Raw genomic sequence first — 23,047 nt, 5'->3', positions numbered from 1 at the left:
TCCACAAGATATAGTCCCAACACAAATCTAGGGTTGCTACACAAGCCGGCTGGTCGTTCGTTCTATCAGTTCGGTTGCCAGAGACGCGACCCAGTCGTTAACTATTTTTGTTCTGTATCTATGGACGTGACCCAGTCGTTCGTAGTAAATGTTCTATTGCCATACTGGCTGGCAACATTCTTATCCCTTGCTTGTCAGCAAGCCAACTACAGCTAACAATGATACATCCATAACAATGAGCTAATGATGCACGATTTCACCTGGCATAGAAAATGTGCTCTCTCGTCAGGACACTGTTGTTCAGAGGAGCTAGCCAACAACACAGATAACACAATCACTTCAAACTGAAGCTGGAAAGACTGCAAACTAGCTGCACTTCGTTTCGTTTTACCAGTTTTTTGTTATTGACATTTTTTTTTTTTATTATTGACATTTCTTTGTATATATCCATAAAAATTATACTGATTCATGATTTAGATTGGCTCAGAAAAGCTGCCTGCCTGTCTGTTTCATCCCGACTCCTGACCCCTACACGTTCATTACTATGGGACAGCTGGAGATCGAATTTCAATATTGAAACAATGTTGGAAATGTCAGAGAGACAGACAGCAAGGTTTATACAAATCTCCGCTATTGAAAACCAATTGCTAGTCTAAAAGAAATGGGAGATAATGTCTAGATGCTTTTTACACTGAGGATCAAGTTTATAAATTGCCTGGCTGGGCTGATGAGACAGTGGATGTGAGATGGAACAGAGTAAATAGGGATTTTAACGTCATAGCTTTAGCCGGTGGTAACTTGTGAAATAGAAACCTGCTGGAATGCGGTTTTAACCCATCAGCATCCAGGTTTAGACCCACCCGTTGTATAATATATTGTATATTACAGTGTATATATTATTGAGGCCCAGTTAATACAACTGCAAAATCTTTATCTAGCCTCGAGAGGTTATAAACATTAATCCAGAAAAATATATATTATTAGCTATTCACACACAGTTTCTGCATAGTACTGTAGGCCTAGTATTTCATTTTTACATTAACTCATTATGAAAACATGTGATCGTTGATAATTGCAGTCTCCGCTTTGATCATCTTTCAGAGGGCACGACTGTTATGCTTGAGGCACTTACTATGATTCTTGGCACGCCTCATATTTTCTGTGTAAATGACATACAAAGAAAGCTTAAGAGGTGTTTCTCAAGGGCTCACACATTTTTACGCTTACACTCCATTGGCAAGTCGGCTATGGAAAACTTGAACTATAAACTTCAAGCACTGTATTCGGTGTGGTTTGAGGCTGAGGACTGAGGTGGGCTGGGGATCCATTGCTTGGTTTCTACTGCAGCGGCATCCCAGAAAGGCAAGGTTGCATCCCAGAAATGCAAGGTTGCATCCCAAATGGCACCCTATTCCCTGTGCACTACTTTTGACCAGAGCCCATTTGGGACGCAACCCAGGTCTAGTTGAAGGTCAGGTGGTAGGGGGCAACACTCTGCCACCTCAAACCACTGTCACTATGGCAACTTATAGGGCCCTCACCACCACAGAGTTTAAAAGCCTGTCAGGACCAGCCAGACAGTCCTCAGAAATATTTTTTATGGCCCCCTTCTTCGCTCTCTCTCTCTCTCTCTCAAGAAATGGCTGCATACATTCTGCCTGGAAATGCAGCAGCCAGCAGATCAAATTGGTCATGGACATTTCCGTGTGAGATAAGGTCTGAAAGGACCTTAGTGACCTCTTAACTTTATTTATAATGTATCTTTCAGAACGATCTGACCAGCTTGTACATAATATTAATAATATTCCAATGTACGCCTGTATCAAACAAAGTTTGAAATGTTTAATGTAACACTGTTTATAGTAACAGCTTTCCTTTGTCACTTATGGTCTGTGAAATGTGAAGTGCTTAGTGGCCTGCGCTCACGAATACTAACAGGCAACCATATGGTGGATAACACTGCCATCTTCAGATGGGGTTGCAGTTTTATCAGTGTTATGAAATTGAAAATTGGAAATGTAATTATAAATAACTTTTAACTATGCCAATATCCATCTGGGCAGAAATCCAGAAATTCTGGGCAGAATTCAACATACTATATTTTGACTGCTGACTACGCCTACTGATGTTCAAAGCTCCACAGGGCTCTTTCTTTTTGGAGGGTGCGTTTGTTTTTTTCAAGACCGACCAATCACCATCTAGTTTCTTGAGGTCTAACGTCCAATAGCTCTCCTCTTTGTATGCCGCGGACAGAGAAGTAGCAAATGGGCCGGGGTTTAGCTAATACCGTTCTTTAAATAGTTTAAATCCGTATTTACTTGTTCAGTTTTAATATACCATTACAGTGCAGCTGTATTTTAACAAAATAATCTCAGCCGGGACAAGCGATGGAAAGTGAATATATCTAATATAAAAAATAAGTGAGTAAAGTTTAACCGGATAGCTAGCTCATAGCTAAATAATCGTTGCTGGGCACCAGTCTTTTCGTTTTCCGACATACTCTGCACGTTTCCTTGTTGTTGTTAGCGACCGAGCTTGCTAACTGCTCAATTTAAGCATTACTTGCTAGCTAAATTACACCCACCTACAGTTTTTAGCTACGAGAAAGGAAACGGGCATGGCGGAATTTCTCGAAGATCCGTCAATTCTCACGAAGGATAAACTAAAAAATGAGCTCACGGCCAACAATGTGCCCCTTCCCATCTCCGACCAGAAGAAAAATGTATATGTTCAATTGTACTTGAAGAACTTGACCGTTCTGAACCAGAAAAGTCCATCTACAGACATGTTCTCCAGTGATGAAGAACTACCTGCCCCTGTAGTCTCCAACAATAGTATTTCTGGAAGAGTAAGTTATGAATATATTATTATTGGTCATTACAGTGCTATGAATTGATTTTGTAATGTTAATCATAATGCATGAAATCACTAGTTACCTGTGTTAAATGATTGTTGCCTTTCCATATAATGTTATTCAGTTAAATATCCACTTCCTGTTTCTTTCCCTCTTAAACCATATTCGCACGGGACAAGTATAGAGAACGTTGGTTATGGAATTATTACTCCAGAATGTCCGTTATTCCAGAGGACGTTTCGGGAAGGGATTCGTTTTTTTCCAAACTGTCCCCAGTAATTCTTACTTGTTTATATATATATATATCAATTGACAGTTATGACGGAAGCATGCAGGTTTTTATTGTAGCCGTGAAGATATTTCAACATGTCCAGCTGATAGTGCCACACTGATAACTCGAGCTTGGTTTCTAAACCATACCAAACCATCTTTGGTATAGTGTCATAATAATCGATCCGCAGTACTTCCTAAATGCCCCTCAGCCTTCGGATGTGAGCTAAACAGTGCACTTGCACTTGAGATACGTTTTAAGGCTATGTGTGAGAAAGTTAATTTATAATTTCCAAACGTTTAGGTCAGTTGTGTGCTGCTTTGCGATCTATTAACAGCAAGGGTTGCATTAAATAGGCACAATATGTTTTACTGATCCATTTGGCAATATTCAATTCATACCCACAAAACATATAAACAAAAGCATTCACTGTGAAAGTTGATACATGTAGGCCATTCATATATAGCTTATGTGCAGCACTTTGTTCAATTGATCAAATCAGTTATTGTTTTCTTGCTCAAACCGCCAGCAACACCTGTCAAAGTCAGACATTTCTCTCAAAACACAGGGAGGTCAATTCGCACGGGACTAGTATTATCAGAGGACCTTGGACTTCGCCAAAAAACACTAGGTTATTCTGGCTGGAATTATTACTCTCCTGACATGTAAAATGACTGAGATTGTAGATTCGGGCGGGACTAAAATTACAGATGTGGTGTTTTGTGCTCATGCACATAATTACATTATCCGACCTCCCCCAGTAAAACTAATCAGGTCTGAATAGGGCTTTACTCATGCCTTGCATTGGTTCTCTAATGTCTGTGTTCTTTCTAGATAATCTTAGTTAAGACAGAGATAGGCTAATCTTTGGTCTCTAGATAAACGTATTACCCAGGTCTATGAATTGACACCCATAATCCATCCATCCACAGAAAGCCACCAGGAAGACTGACAAGCCTCAGTCAGAAGGAGTGGAAGTGACAGACCTTACAGATGCAGGCTTAAAAGATGAGCTGTTGAAGCATGGAGTCAATGCTGGACCCATAGTTGGTGAGTCTTCCTTATGTTTTACTCAGGGTGTGTCTTAAAGTGGCTTCCTCTCCTTGCCTTGCTCCGCTACTTCATCTGCATTGATCTGAGAAGATAAGCTTTCACCTCTTCAGTTCTTGTACATCTGTGCAGATGATGGAAATGAGACAAGAAGAGGAAGGCACTTTAGACTATTGAGATGCACCAACAGACTCAAGCATTCAGTGAGAGATCCTTGACTAAATGTACCACCTTCACTTAATCTCTAACTTGTTTCCCCTTGTCTTCAGGCTGCACCCGCAAGCTTTATGAGAAGAAGCTTCAGAAGCTACTGGATACAGCTGCCGCTGAGGCTACCCCTAGCCTATCTTGAGACTGCCATAGTTACCGCTGCAGCAGCCAAGGCAGACAGCATCCAGAACGGCAACACACTCTCTGACCAGTACAGTGACAAGGAGGAAGGTGAGATTAGATATTAGTTACAACTGCACAAGAACATGCACCATTAATTAAGCAGCACACTTAAACAAAGATACTTAATTCAGGGTTGGTTTCAATTCCATTTCAATTCAGGAAGTAGGCCTAAACTGAAAAGCAATGAGGAAATTTGAATTTTTGAATTGAAATGGAATGGATCCTTTTTACTTTGATATTTGACTGCCAGTTTAGATGCCTCTGTCAGATGAGATAACTGCTGCTCCTGAACCAGAGCCAGTTCCTGTTGTGGAGAAGCCTGTGATGCGCAGAGGGAAGATTCCTGTCACCATCAGGACCAGTAGCAGACGGAGCAACATGGTAAGCCTTCAAGTTCAAGTTAATTTAAATAAATACAATGCAAAATCACACTCACCAGAGCTCTCACATTAAAACAGCTTTCGTCTTCAACAGCAAGAAAGTTCAGCACAAATATGTAAATAATCTTATCTTGCACCCATAAACCCCAACCTCGCAATCATCTGTTGTCATTGTCGATGTTCACAGGTGGTGGAGGAGAGTCTAGCAACTGGTGACCAGACCCCTAAGAAGACGGGGGAGAATGTTGAGGAGATTCTCGCTAATGAGATCCGTTCACCCATAGGCATCAGGTAAGACCTTTTTAGGCCATATCACTAGTATGTGGAACCTTTCACTTTTGGTCAAACTAAGACAGATCCCATCTCTAGATCTGACCAAAATGCATTTTTTATGTGTATGGCTCCAAGAACACAGGGGTACTTACCAGTCAAATCTTTACAGCAGTTGTTAAACATGACTTGTCAGAAATCACTTTGTCACATCATCCTCTAATCCTCCTCTCTCCCCAGCGCCACCTGCAGGAGATCGATCCGCGGCGCGGCTGGCCGACCGCTGAAACCCAGCAACTACTGGCTGAATGAGTCTCTCCTGGAGCGCTCCACTCTACACAGAGTCTCACTCTGAGTGCAGCTCCCTGGGCTCAGAACCGGCCAGGCCAGGATTCCTCTCTGTCCTACTAAAGCTCATGGTGCTCATCACTGTAGCTGGTTCCATCTACTTCGTCATCCAGCACCTTGATGCAGATCAGGTCCAGTCCGTCAAGGGTTTGATAAACAACGCCAAGGGTCCCCTGTGTAGCACGGTTGATAAGGTGGTAGATGCCATGGTCGATAATGTGATTGTGCCGCTGGGCATCGGGGCCGGCAGCAGCCAAAGTGCAGGAGCTGAGGGTGGCGTCATGTAAGCAATGCACCTTCTCCACCCTGCTCTCTTTTATTATAATTTGTACCACTATTTTACCAGGCTGTCCAATTGAGGTCAAAAGACCTCTTGGTCAAGAGACCTGGCCATGCCCTGTTTTGCTATCCACAGCTCACTATCTCCCCCCCCATCGCTTCATTTGGTCAGCAACCCCATCTTCATCTTTTTATACATGGTTGCCTATCTTGGAGGACTGACTGACTTTTAATCTGGGCTGGTAGACTGTCTGACCCTGTCCCCTCCTTGTTAACTTCTCCTCGCCCCCGCTAAGGAGAGAAAAGAGGGGCATTCAACCTAATCAACACCAGCTTCCTGGAAAACAAACCAACACTGTCTTGTCATGACAGTCTGAATAGACTCGTTTTTATTAAGTCGTTTTTAATCATAGTGTGAAGTGCATTTTGTGTATTCTTTGTGTGTATTTTTCACTTATGTGTGTAGATAGAACTCCCATGTGATATCGTGAGGACAGGTCACATGCATGGTTGTAGTTTCTGAAGGACATGGTTGTAGTTTTTGAAGGACATGGTTGTAGTTTTTGAAGAACATGGTTGTAGTTTTTGAAGGACATGGTTGTAGTTTTTGAAGGACATGGTTGTAGTTTTTGAAGGACATGGTTGTAGTTTTCGGGGTGTCTGTTGTGCCAGGCATAACTTGCATAGTGCCAGGGTTGAGGTCAAATCCATTTAAATTCCAGTCAATTCAGAAAGTAAACACAATTCCAATTCCAAAGGTTCCTCATAAAAAGCTTTGAAGAGAATGGGAATTGGAGTGTACTTCCTGAATTGAAATGGAATTGACCCCAACCCTGCTTAGTGCCCTCCCACTATTTCAAGCACAAAGAAATGCTACTAATTACGGAAATATCTACAATTAATTACAAGTATTTCTGAATGGATTTTGAATATACACTGTAGTATTAATAATAGAGATAGGTAGAATCATGTTTTTAAACTATGAATTAAATGGTGCTCAGGTCTATTCTAATCTGCTCTAAATTAATTGGATCACTGCTGCGAGGAGTCATAATACTGTCCAATAGTTTTAAATATGGTTTTGTCTCTGTATGAGGAGAAGCCCTTTTTCATGCTATAAACTATGAGTTTGATTTCTAAAACTATTAGTTGTCTTTAAACTGATCATGTAGATCCCTCAGTACATTGAAAAGCTGTTGGGGAGATCAACTGCAGTAAGTAAGCATGGTCCCAGATCTGTTTGTGCTATCTTGCCAACTATCTTGGTCATTGTCAGGAGGAGTTGGCAAGACAGCACAAGCAGATCTGGGACCAGGCTAGCAGTAAGTGGTCTGGTAGTTGAATGGCTCATCATAGTACCAGACTTGAAGTGTGATGACCAAGTCCCAATATAGCTTTGTGTGAGTGTGTTTCATCTTTGGTGCTTTGTTGTTCTGAAGATTCCAGATCCTTCAGTCATTTACATTTACATCATTTAGCAGACGCTCTTATCCAGAGCGACTTACAAATTGGTGCATTCAACTTATGATAGCAAGTGGGACAACCACTTTATTTCTTCTTCTTTTTTATTGGGGGGGGGGGGGGGGGTATTCCTTAAAGAGGTTTCAAGTGTCTCCGGAAGGTGGTCAGTGACTCCGCTGTCCTGGCGTCGTGGGGGAGCTTGTTCCACCATTGGGGTGCCAGAGCAGCAAATAGCTTTGACTGGGCTGAGCGGGAACTGTGCTTCTGTAGAGGTAGGGGAGCTAGCAGGCCAGAGGTGGATGAACGTAGTGCCCTCGTTTGGGTGTAGGGTCTGATCAGAGCCTGAAGGTAAGGTGCCGTTCCCCTCACAGCTCCGTAGGCAAGCACCATGGTCTTGTCGTAGATGCGAGCCTCAACTGGAAGCCAGTGGAGTGTGCGGAGGAGCGGGGTGACATGAGAGAACTTGGGAAGGTCGAACACCAGACGGGCTGCGGCGTTCTGGATAAATTGTAGGGGTTTAATGGCACAGGCAGGGAGCCCAGCCAACAGCGAGTTACAGTAATCCAGACGGGAGATGACAAGTGCCTGGATTAGGACCTGTGCTGCTTTCTGTCCCATCTAAAGGGCATGCTCACCGTAGCAAAAAGTTTTAAAACAGGAAAACACAAATGGGTATTCCTTATTGAACAAATACTCTGTGATTCTGTGTTTTTTTTCCATTTGGTGCCGAATGAACACGACCCGGGACTGTCTGTCTATAAATTTAGTGCACCCACACAGCCCTTCCTAATGGTTCATACATAATACTACAGATCTTGGAAGAATTATATTTTTGCAAAAGAAAGTTGAGCAAGTAAATGGCTCATAATACTATTCTAATTTTAATGAGTCAAAAACTCAAATTGAGTTTGCCTCTTGTACACTTAATCTTGATAGCAGAGGTAATACTAATGGGGACAATAATTAACTGAGGAGACTAATGGTAAAAGTGATAGCCACTTAACTTATGTTGACCATTTACTGACTTTCACTTGTCAAGAAGTTGACATTTGTCCACACTGTTTAAAAAAAAAAAAACTGTTTTATTTCCTTATTTTTCTGATGTGAATTGTGAACTTTTTCCCTCTTTTTTGTAGCAAAATAAAGTACCATAGGTGAAAGTGGGATGTCAATTTTTTGTGAATATATTAAAGATTAAATGTTTTTGACTTTGATCAGGCAGCTAGCTTCCCAGGGATGAACGGATATGGTGGGGATTGTGGGGTTAAGGATTTTTTAAATCTGTTTTTATTCATAATAGATAATATCATTAAATAAATGTAGTAAGTCAATTGTCTCCCCACGGTTTTCTTTGAGGCAGAGGAGTTTCCATACTCTTGATCATCTGAGAAATGAAGACAGCTTCTGTACTGATGATATCTGTTGATGACGATTATTAGTCTTGTGGTGCAGACACCCATAGTCGAACCCAATTGGTCACATGCATAAAAACATCTCAGAATGCTCGTTTGAGAACATTTGAACAGAATCTGAAAACATGCATAGTGAGATAAGCATCCAACTCAAAGGTGAAATAAGAGTATGTCAAAGGGATGTCACACTCTCGCTCTTAATTTAGACTTTGAACAAGCCAGCGAGTTATGCTGGCTAGCTGGCAACAACAGCCGAGCACTGATTACAATTTTCATAAGAAAGGTATGTTTACTTCGATCCGCGAGGGAGAGAACTTGTGAAATTGTTCACCATCTGTACGTCACAGTGACTAGCGTTATAGCTAACGTTACAGCCCTCGGGATGCACGACGACGACGTTACAGCCCTCGGGAGCACGACGACAAGCCGGTGCGAATGACCAGTGCCCCGATGGTGTACCGAGGTGCTTGCCGACGTGAGTTGCTTCCCACTGGGCAGCTGTTTCACTATGTAGCCGGAGGTAGCTAACATGGGAGACTTTTTTCCTCCCAAGATTTAGGCACAGACAGAAGGGGAAAGCCAGACATGTCACATGGGCTATAAAGCTGAAGCATCTGTTTAGAACGAGGAAGTCCAGTCGCAGGTAGTGTGAGAGGATGGATCTAGGTCAGGGGTGTCAAACGTCCGGCCCGCGGGCCGGATCAGGCCCGCAAACGGGTTTAATCCGGCCCGTGAGATGATTTTGTAAAGTATAAAAATGCGCTGCAATTTTTCAATAAAATAAACTGCTGTTCCAATTGCGTCCACTGGATGGCGCAATAGCAATTGTGTTAAGCAAGCAAACTGTTTATACCGGGGCAGAGCAAGTACGTCAAGCACGTGCAGCCAGTCCGGATGAGCTACTTTGTTTTGCCCGCGATATTTATTACGGCTTCTACTTTTAACATTATGTGCTTTGGCAACCTCATTGCCCCAATATGTCTCTGTCAAAAAAGAGAAAAGTGGACGCAGAGTGCAGAGTGTTCCAAGAAAAATGGTCATCCTCCTATTTATTCACGGAATTCAATGGGAAAGCTGTATGTTTGGTGTGTTCACAGCATGTTGCAGTGCTGAAAGAATATAACCTTCGTCGCCACTATGTGAGTCTTCATGCCGACAAATATGACAACTTTCAAGGACAGCGGAGAAGAGAGAAGGTGAATGAACTATTGGCGGGTCTGAAGAAACAGCAGTCTGTGTTTACTCACAGCCGAGACATCAGTGACGCTGCAGTGAAAGCTAGCTAACTCATTGCTAATGAAATCGCAGTGGCTTCAAAACCATTTAGTGAGGGTGAATTTGTAAAAACATGCATGATGAAGGCAGCGGAGTTTGTGTGCCCTGAAAAGCGTCAGGCTTTTGTAAATATCAGCCTGACAAGAAACATAGTTGCAGACAGGATTTCCGATCTTTCAGTGGATTTGGACAGCCAGTTGAAGCAAAAAGTAAAGTCATTTATTGCGTTTTCGGTTGCAATTGATGAAAGCACGGACATTACAGATGTTGCACAACTGGCCATTTTCATCCACGGAGTTGATGACACATTGACCGTCACCGAGGAGTTCGTGGAGTTGGTGCCGATGACAGATACAACGACAGCAGCTGATATTTTCACTGCACTCATCGACGCGCTGGACAGGGTCGGAGTGGACTGGTCCCGCGCTGTCAGCCCGGCTACAGATGGTGCGCCCTCAATGATCGGGAAAAAAGCAGGCGTTGTGACAAAGTTCAGAGAGAAAGTGCAATCTGCAAATGGAGGACGTGATTTTTTGACTTTTCACTATTTTGCACCAGGAGGCTTTGTGTTGCAAGTCATTAAAGATGGATAACGTCATGAAGGTGGTCATCCAAACTGTTAATTTCATCCGATCCAGAAGCCTGAATCACCGTCAGTTTGACAGCCTTCTCAGAGAGAAAGACCACATCTATGGCCTGCCATACCACACTGAGGTAAGATGGTTAAGCCGAGGTGCTGTTCCCTCGTTTCTTTGATTTACGAGAAGAAATTGAACAGTTCATGGAAGAAAAGGAGTGTTAGAATTTCATTCCGCAGAATGGATGCAGGACCTTGCATTTATGGTGGATGTTACAGAGCACCTGAATAACTTGAACAAACAGCTGCAAGGGCGCAACAAAGTTGTCACGCAGTATTATGACAGCATACGTTCTTTCAAGTTGAAGCTGTCATTGTGGGAGACGCAACTCGCCGGTGGTGATGCAGCTCACTTCCCCTGTCTGAAAAATGTGTGCGCGACCCAACATGTGGCAGACATGAAGCGGTTCAAAGATAAAATAACGGGACTGTTACGGGAGTTTGAGCAACGCTTTCAGATTTTTGGTGAACTGGAGAAAGACTTCAACGTTTTTTGCTCGCCATTCACCGTGAATCCCTCTGATCGGCCCGTCAGCATCCAACTTGAAATAATAGACTTGCAGTGTGACTCGGATTTGAAGGGCAAATTTGCCGCAGCTGGCTTGGACACATTTTATCAGAATCTCTTGCCAGGTTACCCCAACTTGACAGCCCTCGCTGCAAAACTGTTGTGCATGTTTGGAACCACATATCTTTGTGAGCAAGTTCTCTGTAATGAGCATAAATAAAACAAAGCTGCACTCAAGGCTCACGCACAAGCACTTGAATCACATCCTGAAGTTGGCTGCCACTCAGGATGTGACGCCTGATATTGATGTGCTGGTGAAAGCTAAAAGATGCCAGGTATCAGGAGTCAAATAAACTATGCAACCCCACTTAAAGTGCTGCATGAGACACCCTGATATAGTTCTGTGATCTGTGATATACTTCTGTGAATCACTGAGGCATTGTGTGTTTGTGTGTTCTTTGTCCTCAGAACTTTCAAATAACTTGGTGTTTTATGATTAATAGTGATGTTGTGCTTTTGGACACACTGTCCTCAGGCTCCAGCTTTATGTTTGTATGTTTTTATGTTGATGTGCTATTGTTTTTAATTGATTTTATTTTATTTGTATATTTAACCTATTCTTGACTCTGTGGTTCTTGCACTTGTTTGGGGAACAGGATTTCATTATTTTTATCTACATTTCTGCCTGAGAAATGACACCCTGATATAGTTCTGTGATCTGTGAAACAGTTCTGTTAATCACTGAGGCATTGTGTGTTCTTTTTCTTTAGAATTTTCAAATAAACTTGGTGTTTTATGATTAATAGTGATGTTGTGCTTGTACTATTTTGGACACACTGTCCTCAGGCTCCAGCTTTATGTTTTATGTTGATCATATTAAAACAAAGAAAACAATCTGAAGTTGTTGTTTTTAAGTTATATATACCATGATTTTACCGGTCCGGCCCACTTGGGAATAGATTTTCCTCCATGTGGCCCCTGAGCTAAAATGAGTTTGACACCCCTGATCTAGGTGAAACTGGGCTGACATTCTGCTAATTTTCTCATTGATGAAACATCTGATGTCAATAAATTTTTCTGTTCCCAAAACTAGAATTTGTTACGAACACAGTGCACTAAGTTTTATAGACTTGACGCTTTTCCAAAGTTTCCAAAAAATTGAGTTGAGTTTGTGCGCACTTCACAGAGGAGGCGTTCCCTAACGGAGATATGCAAATATATGCTACAACGCACCAATAGGATCTCGCTAGCTCGTGCTTGGCTTTGCCCAATTCCTTACTTGTTCTGCCCAATATGCTTCATTTGCTCCCACTGTAAACGACGTAGATGAACTATCTTGGGTTAGTTATAAATATATGTGATTTAGGGCTCTAGTCAATCCATATTGCGGAAATTCAGCGTTACAGCGTGATGAAATTCAAAGGCAACTTTCCCGCGGAGACTGCATTCATGCTGAAAGCTGCATATGTAGGCTCAATGGGAAATGTCCATTAAAGTGGCAATATGTAACTTTTTGGGAGACCTGACCATATTAACATAGAAATGTGAGTTATAGATCTATCATTCTACTTATATGTTTCCCGTTCTTAAGTTTTGTTTTTGTGTCTTTTTAATTTAGGTTTTGTACACCAGCTTCAAACAGCTAAAACAACAATATTGTTGGTTATGGAAAATATATTTCACAGCGGTTTAGATGGTGTGATGATTCTCTACACTATATAATAGCTTATTTTGTCACATAAACAGAAATTAGACCAACTGTTAAGAGTTTTAGAGTAGTTATTTAGAGTAGGATAGCAGCCCACAAGAAATTACTTGGAAAATTGGTACCATGATTGGTTGGTACCGCCGTGATACATGCCGCGTTCAAAACAACTGGGAACTAGGAAAAATACAAGTTCAAATCATGACGTCAGTGATGTTCTGTTTGGAAAGTCGGAGAGGAAGTAGCCCGAGTTCCCGAGTTGGATGACCGTTCGAATCGATTTTTCCCAATCGGAGAACGTTTTTTCTGTGTTCCCAGTTGATGCGAACGCGCTGAAGTCGGAGATTTCCGAGTTTGCAGTTGTGTTGAACGCTGCAACAGTCTACTCACTCAATGGGGAGAGCGGAGCATGCACAGCAAGTTGGCAGCACAACACCCAGGCACAGTGTCGTTCGCTTCCGCTTGCGGAGCGCTGTCCCCGCAGTATGCACTGCACATTTTTTTGATCTCTACCATTAGAATTCTCTTGCAATGGCAGATCATTTTGCATTACTTTAACCTAAAAAAGGCTTAAAACAGAAAATTTTTAAACATTACAAATTCTCTTGATGCATTTACTGGGTCAGCGGGATCAACTCAAAAGCAAGAAATTTCAACTTCATTATCTTAATACAAATAAATCTAAGTAACTTTTTCGGAGGACGCATGGCTCTCGACCTTCGCCTCTCCCGAGTCCGTACGGGAGTTGCAGCGATGGGACAAGACTGTAACTACCAATTGGGGAGAAAAAGGGGTAAAAAGTACAACAAATAAATACATTTTAAATACATGTTTTTTTTTAAATACTTTGGATAAAATCGTCTGCTAAATGGTATATATTATTATTATTATAGCCATGACCAAAAATTACAGAGGTCTGGATCGGTTGTCACTAGATACCAGCCTCGTGTAGCTCAGTTGGTAGAGAATGGCGCTTGCAACGCCAGGGTTGTGGGTTCGTTTCCCAAGGGGGGCCAGTATGAAAGAATGTATGCACTCACTAACTGTAAGTCGCTCTGGATAAGAGCGTCTGCTAAATGACTGAAATGTAAATACCACAGCCACAAAGTCAAAAATTGGCTATATCATATGAATGACAACAAACATTTGGTAATTTGGTCTTAATTTAAAGTTAGGGTTAGGTTTAAAATCAGATTTTAAGGTTCTTACTGTGGAATGTATTGTTTAGTTTTCGATAGACATAATGGGACCCATCTCGTCAAAAAAGTTGCCTCAAGTTTGCCAAAAAGCACCTGGATGATCATCAAGACTCTTGGAAGAATGTTCTATGGACAGATGAGTCAAAAGTATAACATTCTGGGCGACATGGGTCCCATTATGTCTGGCGAAAACCAAATACAGCATTCCACAGTAAGAACCTTATACCAACGGTCAAGCATGGTGGTGGTAGTGTGATGGTTTGGGGATGCTCTGCTGCCTCAGGACCTGGACGACTTGCCTTAATAGAAGGAACCATGAATTCTGCTCTGTATCAGAGAATTCTACAGGAGAATGTCAGGCCATCCGTCTGTGAACTGAAGGTGATTAAGCTTCTTAAACGGACATTGCTTGAAGGGAAGAATGTAGCGTGAGTAATGAAACTCAATATAATTATGTAAATCGTCAGTTATTTTTTTCCGCTAGTAGAAGACTGCTTATGCAAAGCACTGCTAGCAGGCACAATTTTCGGGGGCTGCGAAGTAGCAAGCCTACTGGAGTCCAGAATAGCGACACTGCCCTCTGGTGGTTAAAGTAAGAACTGTCATTGAACCCATTGAAAATAGGCGATCTCAGTGGAGAAATATTGTTTAAAAGAAATAAGAAGAAACGTAACACAGTGTGTACATTATTAGAAATGAGTGCAGAGAATGAAAAAAAATCAGAAACTTCTGAAATGGAGAAAGTGAAGAATTAGATGAAAATTCTGAAAATGAAAGAATACAAGGAATGTGGATACTGAACAATTAACTGTGAAAATGGCAACCATTGGTCAAGTACCAGAGTTTGAGGCTACAAAATAGGATTTTGATTCCTATTTAGAGCGTTTTTAGCGATGGCTGGTTGCAAATTAAATCAAAGATGAAAATAAATATGTATTTCTCAGTGTTTTGGGTCCAACTGAGTATGGATTGCTGAAAGGTCTCATTGAACCAATAAAAGCAGTGGAGTTGACCTATGCAGAACTGACTGAAACTCTCTCAAGGCATTTCAAGCCTAAGCCAATTCTCATTGCAGAACGCAATGTCAAGGAGAAACTGTGGCTGACTACATCCTTGCTTTGAAAAGGCTGACAAGTACATGTGAGTTTGCACAATTTCTTGATGACGGTCTCCGAGAAAAGGTTGTATGTGGTCTCACAGGTGAAGCATACCACAGATGGCTTCTGTCAGAGAAGGACTTGACTTTCAAGAAAGTCTGTGATATCGCACTTGGACTCGAGCTTGCCCACAGGGCTATTGGGCTATTGGGACATGCAGAACGTCAGAAAGGAGTTCACAAGGTCAGTGACACATGTGAACGGAAATGCTCACAAAAGTCATACTTTTCTCAGTCCCGTCCTCAAGGCAACACAAGAACACAGCAGCCCACATCATAAAAGTCTAAGCCAAGTTGCTACAGATGTGGGGGAGATAATCATCAGCACAGAGCATGTCGATTCCAAAATGAAAAGTGGCACAATTGTGGAAAGGTTGGACATTTACAGAGAGTATGTAAAGCTCCAAAACGCACAGCAAGAGTGCACAATGTGTCAGATGCAGCACAAGAAGAGGAAGGTACAGCTGAAACAGTATTGGAACTGTTCAGTGTACACAGCTCAACAACAAAAACATGGAATCTATCTCAGCATGGAGTTAGCTGGAAAACTAGTAAAAATGCAGCTGGAGAGAATCTACAAAGAAAAACGGAAAGATTGCCCTCTTCAGCCAGCATCCATCCATCTTTCATCATACACTGGTGACGCTATTCCTGTGTTAGGGCAGATCCAGGTACCAGTCCGGTATGAGGAGAAGGAGTGGACGCTACCGCTTATCATTGTTAAAGTAGAGAAAGCAGCCTTGCTAGGCAGAAACTGGCTACAGAAAATCAAGCTGAACTGGGGAGAAATCTTCAGTCTGAGAAATGACAAACCAGTAAGTCAGGCTACACTCACTAACATGCTGGAGAAGCACAAATAACTTTCCAAAGATGGCTACGGCGAGATACAAGACTTCACAGCAAAAGTCAGAGTGCAAGAAGAAACAAAGCATATCTTTCACAAACCACGTCCAGTCCCCTATGCTCTTAAGGAAGCAGTAGAGAAGGAACTGGACTGCCTACAGAAGAATAACATCATCACGAAAGTGGAGAGGAGCGACTGGGCCGCTCCGATCGTTGTAGTCCCAAAGAAAGACAACACCGTCAGAATGTGCGGAGACTACAAGATCACAGTAAATCACTGCATACTCCCAGAGGAATATCCACTACCAAATGCTGAAGATCTGTTTGCCACTCTAGCTGGTGGGAAGATTTTCAGTAAGCTGGACCTGTCATTCGCTTATCAGCAACTGAAGCTGGACCCGGAGTCAGAACAGTATCTGACCATCAATAAACACAAGGGGCTATTCAGATTCAATCGCTTGGCCTATGGGATCTCGACAGCTCCAGCGATATTTCAACACAGAATGGATCAGATCTCGGACGGCATAGACAATGTAGTGTGCTTCATGGACGACATCCTCGTGTCAGCACCAACCATTGAAGAGCACCTTGTAGTACTGGACAAAGTGATGTCAAGACTGGAGAAAAACGGAGGGAGAATGAAACGCTGCAAGTGTAAGTTCCTCCAGGACTCAGTGGAGTATCTCGGATACAAGATTGACGAACAAGGCCTGCACCCAACCAACAGCAAGGTGGAAGCAATCGTAAACGCACCAGCACCCACAAATGTCTCAGAGCTGAGGTCATTTTTGGGGCTCCTGAACTATTACGGAAAGTTTGTGGCAAACTTGTCCTCATTGTTGCATCCGCTTCACCAACTGCTGCAGGCCGATACAAAGTGGAATTGGTCTCCACCAAGTGAGAAAAATATGCTCGATTTCTAAATGTTTCTCAAGAACAGTGGAGTAAGGCACATCCTGTCACCACCTTACCATGTGGCATCAAACGGAGCAGCGTAGAGAGCCGTGCAAACCTTTAAGAAGTCCTGGACTAGACTCGAGGTTCAGTCTGTGCCCACCCACCAAAGGCTTCCCCGTTTCCTGTTTACTTACCGTAACATACCACACACAGTAACGGAACGTACACCAGCTGAACTGTTTCTGAAACGCCAACCACGTACCCGCCTGACATTGTTGAAACCAGACTTGTCCTCAAAAGCTTGACCTGTGAGTTGAGCTGTTTCAGGAGGTAAAAAACAGTAAAACAAACAAACACTTTAATATGTCCTTGATAAAAGGAAAGAAAAAGGACATTACCTGGGTTAGTTATTAGGACACAAGTTCCATCTTCGGGGCAGAATAATCCCCTGGATTTGTGCTGGGCTCTGAAAAGTCTGCTTCAACCCAGTAGTAGAAATGTTAAAGAATGCATTGTTCAGATATTGCATTAGTATTTCCCAAACGTATTTACCTTGTTCTCTGGGAGTTAAAAGCTATGGGGGAGGAGTGTAGTATTGGTGATCAATATCTGTCTATATTAGTTACTATGCTGTTACTAAGCAATAATGTATTACGGCAGTGTTATGTTACGACACCTAATAGGAAGTGCACATGCGCACTATTGGCCCGGGGGCTGTAGGGCACGAGATGTTTTTACTAAACCACACTAAACTGTACTCCCGTCTCCTGCCTGGTAACTTTCTCCACAACACAAATATTACAAGGGGAATTGCATAACTTTGTTTAAGAAATAAATGAAATAAGTATGTAATTGTTGTGTCATTTGTTCACTCAGGTTCCCTTGATCTAATATTAGGTTTTGGTTGAAGATCTGATAACATTCAGTATAAAAAAAATATGTAGAGAACCTGAATATATGAAAGGGGGCAAATACTTTTTCACTGCAATGTAGCTGTTCTGATGTCCAGAAGCTCTATTCAGTCATAGGAAACGATGGATGAAACATTATGTACAACCCCCCCCCCCCCACCCCCACCCCCCCACAAAATAGCACAGTGGGTCAGGAGCCCGTAAAACGGCGCTATTCACTCCAACACCATTCTTTAAAGATTCTCCAATCAGCAGAGAGCTGCAGCAAGAAAGGATCAAGCAAATCAGCCCCAGTGGATTTTTTTTTAACATCAATCTTGTGCAAGGCGTCTAGAATTTCACAAGTAGAAAATTGTTGAAATGAAAACAGTTGACAGAACTTCCATCAAGTCGACTGGCTGACCAGGGTCAATTAAACCACAATTTCTTTCAAATAAAAAGCATGCCAAGATAAAATGCTGATTAAAAGCATCACTTATCACATTTTTCTCAGTAGTGATGACAGAGTCTGACACAACTTGCTTAGGCAGGGAAGAAGAGGAGTTTCCACACTTCAGTGCAGTAACTGTTTTCCAACATTTAGACAGATCACCAGCAGAGTCTGAGATACTGTAATACTTAGAAAGTCGCTAGATTTCGTTTTCTTGATTGAGGAAGTGCATCTATTTCTCAATTGCCTGACAAGCTGCCAATCAGTTATAGAGTCAGTTTTTGTAGCCTTGGCCCAGGCATAATTTCTCATCATAACAAGATCTGAAAGTTCTATAGAGAACCATGGGCGGTAAATCCCTGCAACAGATCAATGTGTATTTTGGCTTATGGCCACATTTATAACCAAACGCTCACATTTTTTGGGAATTAAAGAGCATGATGCCACAAGAGTTGATTTCACATATATCCCTCGCACTCTTTTCCGTCAGTCACACCTGAAGACATTGTAATCAGCAATGCCAATGTCCTTATCCGGGATCGAGCCATTTAGCCAAGTCTCTGGGAGAACCAAAACATCTGGGCTCGTGTCATGCACCCATATATCAAGAAGGTCCATCTTTGACATCTAATGATCAGGTGAATGCTAATGGCAAGTAGAAGTAATTACATTTTAAAGTGAATAGATTTGGTAGACAGTTTCATTATTTTGACCTCCCCACAGTTCATTGGAAGAGGAAGTGTAAACTCTAACACAGTATATTAGCTATAAAGGCATATTGGAAGCATAGAGAACATGTTGCTGTTGTAAAGCAAATTGTCTGCAATTCTACACATTTTTCCATTGAGCTGAGAGAACATTTAGCAGTTTTAAGCTAATTTCCAGCAATTCTACACAGTTTGGCATGGAGCTGAGAGTCCATTTTGCCGTTTTAAAGCTCATTTCCTGTAATTCTATGCATTTCACCGTGGCTAATGCTGTGTTCCTCTGCTCAAACAACAAAATCAATGGGCATGTGCCCTGAATGCCCGGTTTTTGTCATTTTTGATTCTCCCTGACTGTCTAGCTTTTATTTTTGATTTGTTAGTTCTAAAATGGGGGGGACTATGTACATAAAGTGCTTTAATTTCACCCGATATGGATGAAAATACCCTCAAATGAAAGCTGACAGTCTGCACTTTAACCTCAGTCATTGTATCATTTCAATCCAAAGTGCTGGAGTACAGAGCCAAAACAACCAAATATTTTTCACTGTCCCCAATACTTTTGGAACTCACTGTAGTTCAATATCTTTTCTGCATGCTTTCTCTCTGGTTTTGGTCATTTAAGTTAACACTGAAACAGTTTTTCCATCCAGAAAATTACCACTTAGATCAGGGTGTCAAACTCATTCCATGGAGGGCCTAGTGTCTGCTGGTTTTTGGTTTTTCCTTTCAATTAAGACCTAGACAACCAGATGAGGGGAGTTCCTTACTAATTAGTGATCTTAATTCATCAATTAAATACAAGGGAGGAGTGAAAACCCGCAGACACTCGGCCCTCCGTGGAATGAGTTTGAAACATTTGACTTAGATGACCCGCCTAAGAATTTTCTATACAGAAAAAAACCTGTAATTAGCTCCAATGACTGTACTTTTCTCCATATTAAAGGGATAGTATGAGATATTGGCAATGAAGCCATTTATCTACTTCCCCAGAGTCGGATGAACAAGAACAGCTAGCATGCTAACTGTTCCTGTAAACATACAGTCATTACGCTAACGTTACTTAGCATTGGCTCGTGAAACTACCTCTAACTTCCTTCATACTGCACGCAGAGACATACAAATGGTATCCACGATGGTATTCTGTTGCAGCTAGCGATATTGATAAAATAACTTTTTCACATAAAGAAAAATATAAATACATAAAATATTAATATTTCTCAGACCCCTTGCAGTACCTCCGCGGACCCCTGGTTTGAAAGCAGTATGAAAACCCCTGCCATAGAACATATTGTGCAGAACTGAGCTGAAGCTGGTTTAAAAAATAGCTAAGTAGCTAGGGGAGCGATTGCGGATATGGAGTTTGAACCTTATGGTGGTGGAAATAAGGATGAATGGACTTTGGTCCAGAAGAATGGAAAAGTAATCACACTTGGTGTGGGAAATAATACATATAGTTCTGATAATACTCCATCATTTATGGTAGGAGTACGTTTGTTGGAAGAGACGGATATGCCCGACTTGTGGAACCCGTTTGAAACATCGAAAACGATGGAGAAAGCTTTGGCTAAAGTAAAATCAGTGAAGATCACGAGAAGTGGGCTAGTTCTGATTTCTTGTGTTTCTGCGGATCAGAAAAAAACGTGTGTTGGATATCAATCGAGTCGATAGATATAATGTATCATGCTTTGAGCTACGGAGCAAGGCATCTGCCAAGGGAGTAATTTCTGGAGTCTGGGATGTTGCCATTGCTCTATTAAAGGAAATTCCAGAAGTGGTCAATGCACGGAGGATGAATCGTATGGTTAATGGCAGGAAGGAGAAGAGTTTGTCTGTAGCTAGGTTTCCATCCAATTGGCGACAGATTTTCATGCGAATATTCTAGAATCATCATGTTACCAGAATAAGATCTTCGATATTTACCAGAAAGCAGCATCAAGCTCATCGCCGTGTACTTTCACCACCCTGTGAAGTTCATCATAATGTATTTCAGCTGTAGTCTATAATAAACGGCATGGTTTCACCAGTGGTAGTGGGAGGACTGGACCACACACCATATCATTGCGTGACTCTAAATTTGATGGTTTGATGGTTATTGTGTCAATATTTGCGCATAAAGGCGTTTCCACTGCCATTTGGCGCATAATGCATTTTACCGACACAAAAATACCCCACCATGTTGAACGAACAAATTATCTTTATAAAATTACACCGAAACGTCCTGTTTCCATCACAGCTGTCATACATTTTTGTTATATGATATGACTTTACTCGCATAAAAACTATGAATGGAAACGTGGTTAGTGCTAGTGTTTTTTGATGTGGAGTCTGTCCCTACTCGAGTGCAACTGGGATGTGTGTACTATCTAGTTAGAGATTTTGTAAACCAGCCTTTAAAATGTTCTTGCTGTAAAATGTTTGGACATGTGTCTGCAGACGGGAGAAGCCTAGGTGTGGGAAAGACCACTATGAAGGAGATTTCTCATGGGTAGTGGTAGGCCTAAAGTTGGTTTTTTATATTCGATATTCACCAGACATTCGGACCTTCAAACCTCAAAGGCGCGCGAACGATTTGAGCTACATACCTCAGGTTAGGCTCTTTATGAACCTGTCCAAAATGACTCCCGGACAGGGCCAATCAAGCAGGATAAACACCACCCACTTTTCCAAAACACAACCCCCACACCACTCAAAGGAAATCAACAGACCACTAATTTACTACCATGAGACAAGGTCGAGTATAGCCAATGGAGATCTCCCACATCGCACTAGCCCTAGGGGGCGCAAAACCGGACAGGAAGATTGTGTCAGTGACTCAACCCACCCAAGGGAGTCGAGTATAGCGAACAAAGCCTGGCATGACGTGATGCACCCTCACAGGGAGGCATGGGAGAGCGTGAGCAAGCCAGGGACTCGGCCTCCGTAATAGGGTCAGAGGCAGAGAATCCCAGGAGAGAGTGCTGGCCAGGCAGAGACAGCAAGGGTGGTTCCTCTCGCCAGTGCCTTGCCGTTCACCTTCGCACCCCTGAGCCAGACTACACTCCATCATAGGACCTATTGAAGAAATTAGTCTTCAGTAAAGACTTTAAGGTTGAGACCGAATCTGCTTCTCTCACATGGATCGGTAGACCATTCCATAAAAGAGGAGCTCTATAGGAGAAAGCCCTGCCTCCAGCTGTTTCCTTCAAAATTATAGGGACAATAAGGAGGCCTGGGTCTTGTGACCGTAGCGTAGGATCAAATCAGAGACATAAGTAGGAGCAAGTCCATGCAATGCGTTGTTGGTTAACAGTAAAACCTTGAAATCAGCCCTAGCCTTAACAGGAAGGCTAGCATTGGAGTAATATGATGAAATTGTTGGGTTCTAGTCAAAACATTTAACAAGAAATGGGAAACTAGGGGCTGAGTGGAGGGTAACATAGGTGTTGTCTGAAGAGATGGTTTGTGAGTCTGGTTTTAAATATGCAAATGAGTTGATAGATGTTCCAGGAGCTTCAGAGAAGTGCAGCTGAGCTGAAGGCGTTGAAGACAAGGTCCCCAGTGGCCAGGAGTCTGGTGTTGGGGGTGATAAGGAAACCAGAGTCAGATGAGTAAAGTGAGTGACAGGGGATTTAGGTGTGAAGCATGTCAGAGAGGTAAGAAAGGGCCAGGACATGGAGAGATTTGTAGGTGAGCGGTGGAGAGTGGATGTGATGTTTTCCCAGGTTATGGTGCAAATGTAGGGACGTTTCGGTTTCCAGTGGTGTGAAATAAAGGTTCCAAGGATAGAGCGAACAACAATGGTCTTTTAAAGGTTTAATAGCATTCAGACAATATGCACAATGGTGAGAAGTTGCATACAGCATGCCTGCAAAGTTATCCAACGGTCCGCAACTTTACTTAATACCATAACATCAGATAAGGATCCAGATGAGGGAGAACACTATCTTTTGCCCTCTGACTGCCAGCCCATCAGAATGCCTGCAAAAAGATTGAGCCATAACGGTAACACCAAAATGGTGTACCCTTCAGGGTGAGCACTGAAGCAACAGAATTCTGAACATATTGAAGAGGGTTGACAGAGA

At 42.3% G+C, this 23,047-nt stretch overlaps 1 pseudogene across 1 annotated transcript; it reads left to right on the top strand.

The window, feature by feature from the left end:
- Positions 1 to 2,588: 2,588 nt before the first annotated feature.
- LOC311137166 (lamina-associated polypeptide 2, isoforms beta/gamma-like) lies at positions 2,589 to 6,592 on the top strand (annotated as a pseudogene). Its single transcript, XR_014615446.1, has 6 exons — positions 2,589 to 2,848; positions 4,058 to 4,175; positions 4,445 to 4,616; positions 4,837 to 4,949; positions 5,136 to 5,239; positions 5,459 to 6,592. The product of XR_014615446.1 is annotated as a lamina-associated polypeptide 2, isoforms beta/gamma-like (transcript).
- The last annotated feature ends 16,455 nt before the right edge of the window (positions 6,593 to 23,047 follow it).

The sequence above is a fragment of the Coregonus lavaretus genome, assembly GCF_964263955.1.
Source record: "Coregonus lavaretus genome assembly, chromosome: 11".
Classification (NCBI taxonomy): domain Eukaryota; kingdom Metazoa; phylum Chordata; class Actinopteri; order Salmoniformes; family Salmonidae; genus Coregonus; species Coregonus lavaretus.
Note: the sequence above shows the minus strand (reverse complement) of the source record. Positions and strands in the feature narration are given on the sequence as shown.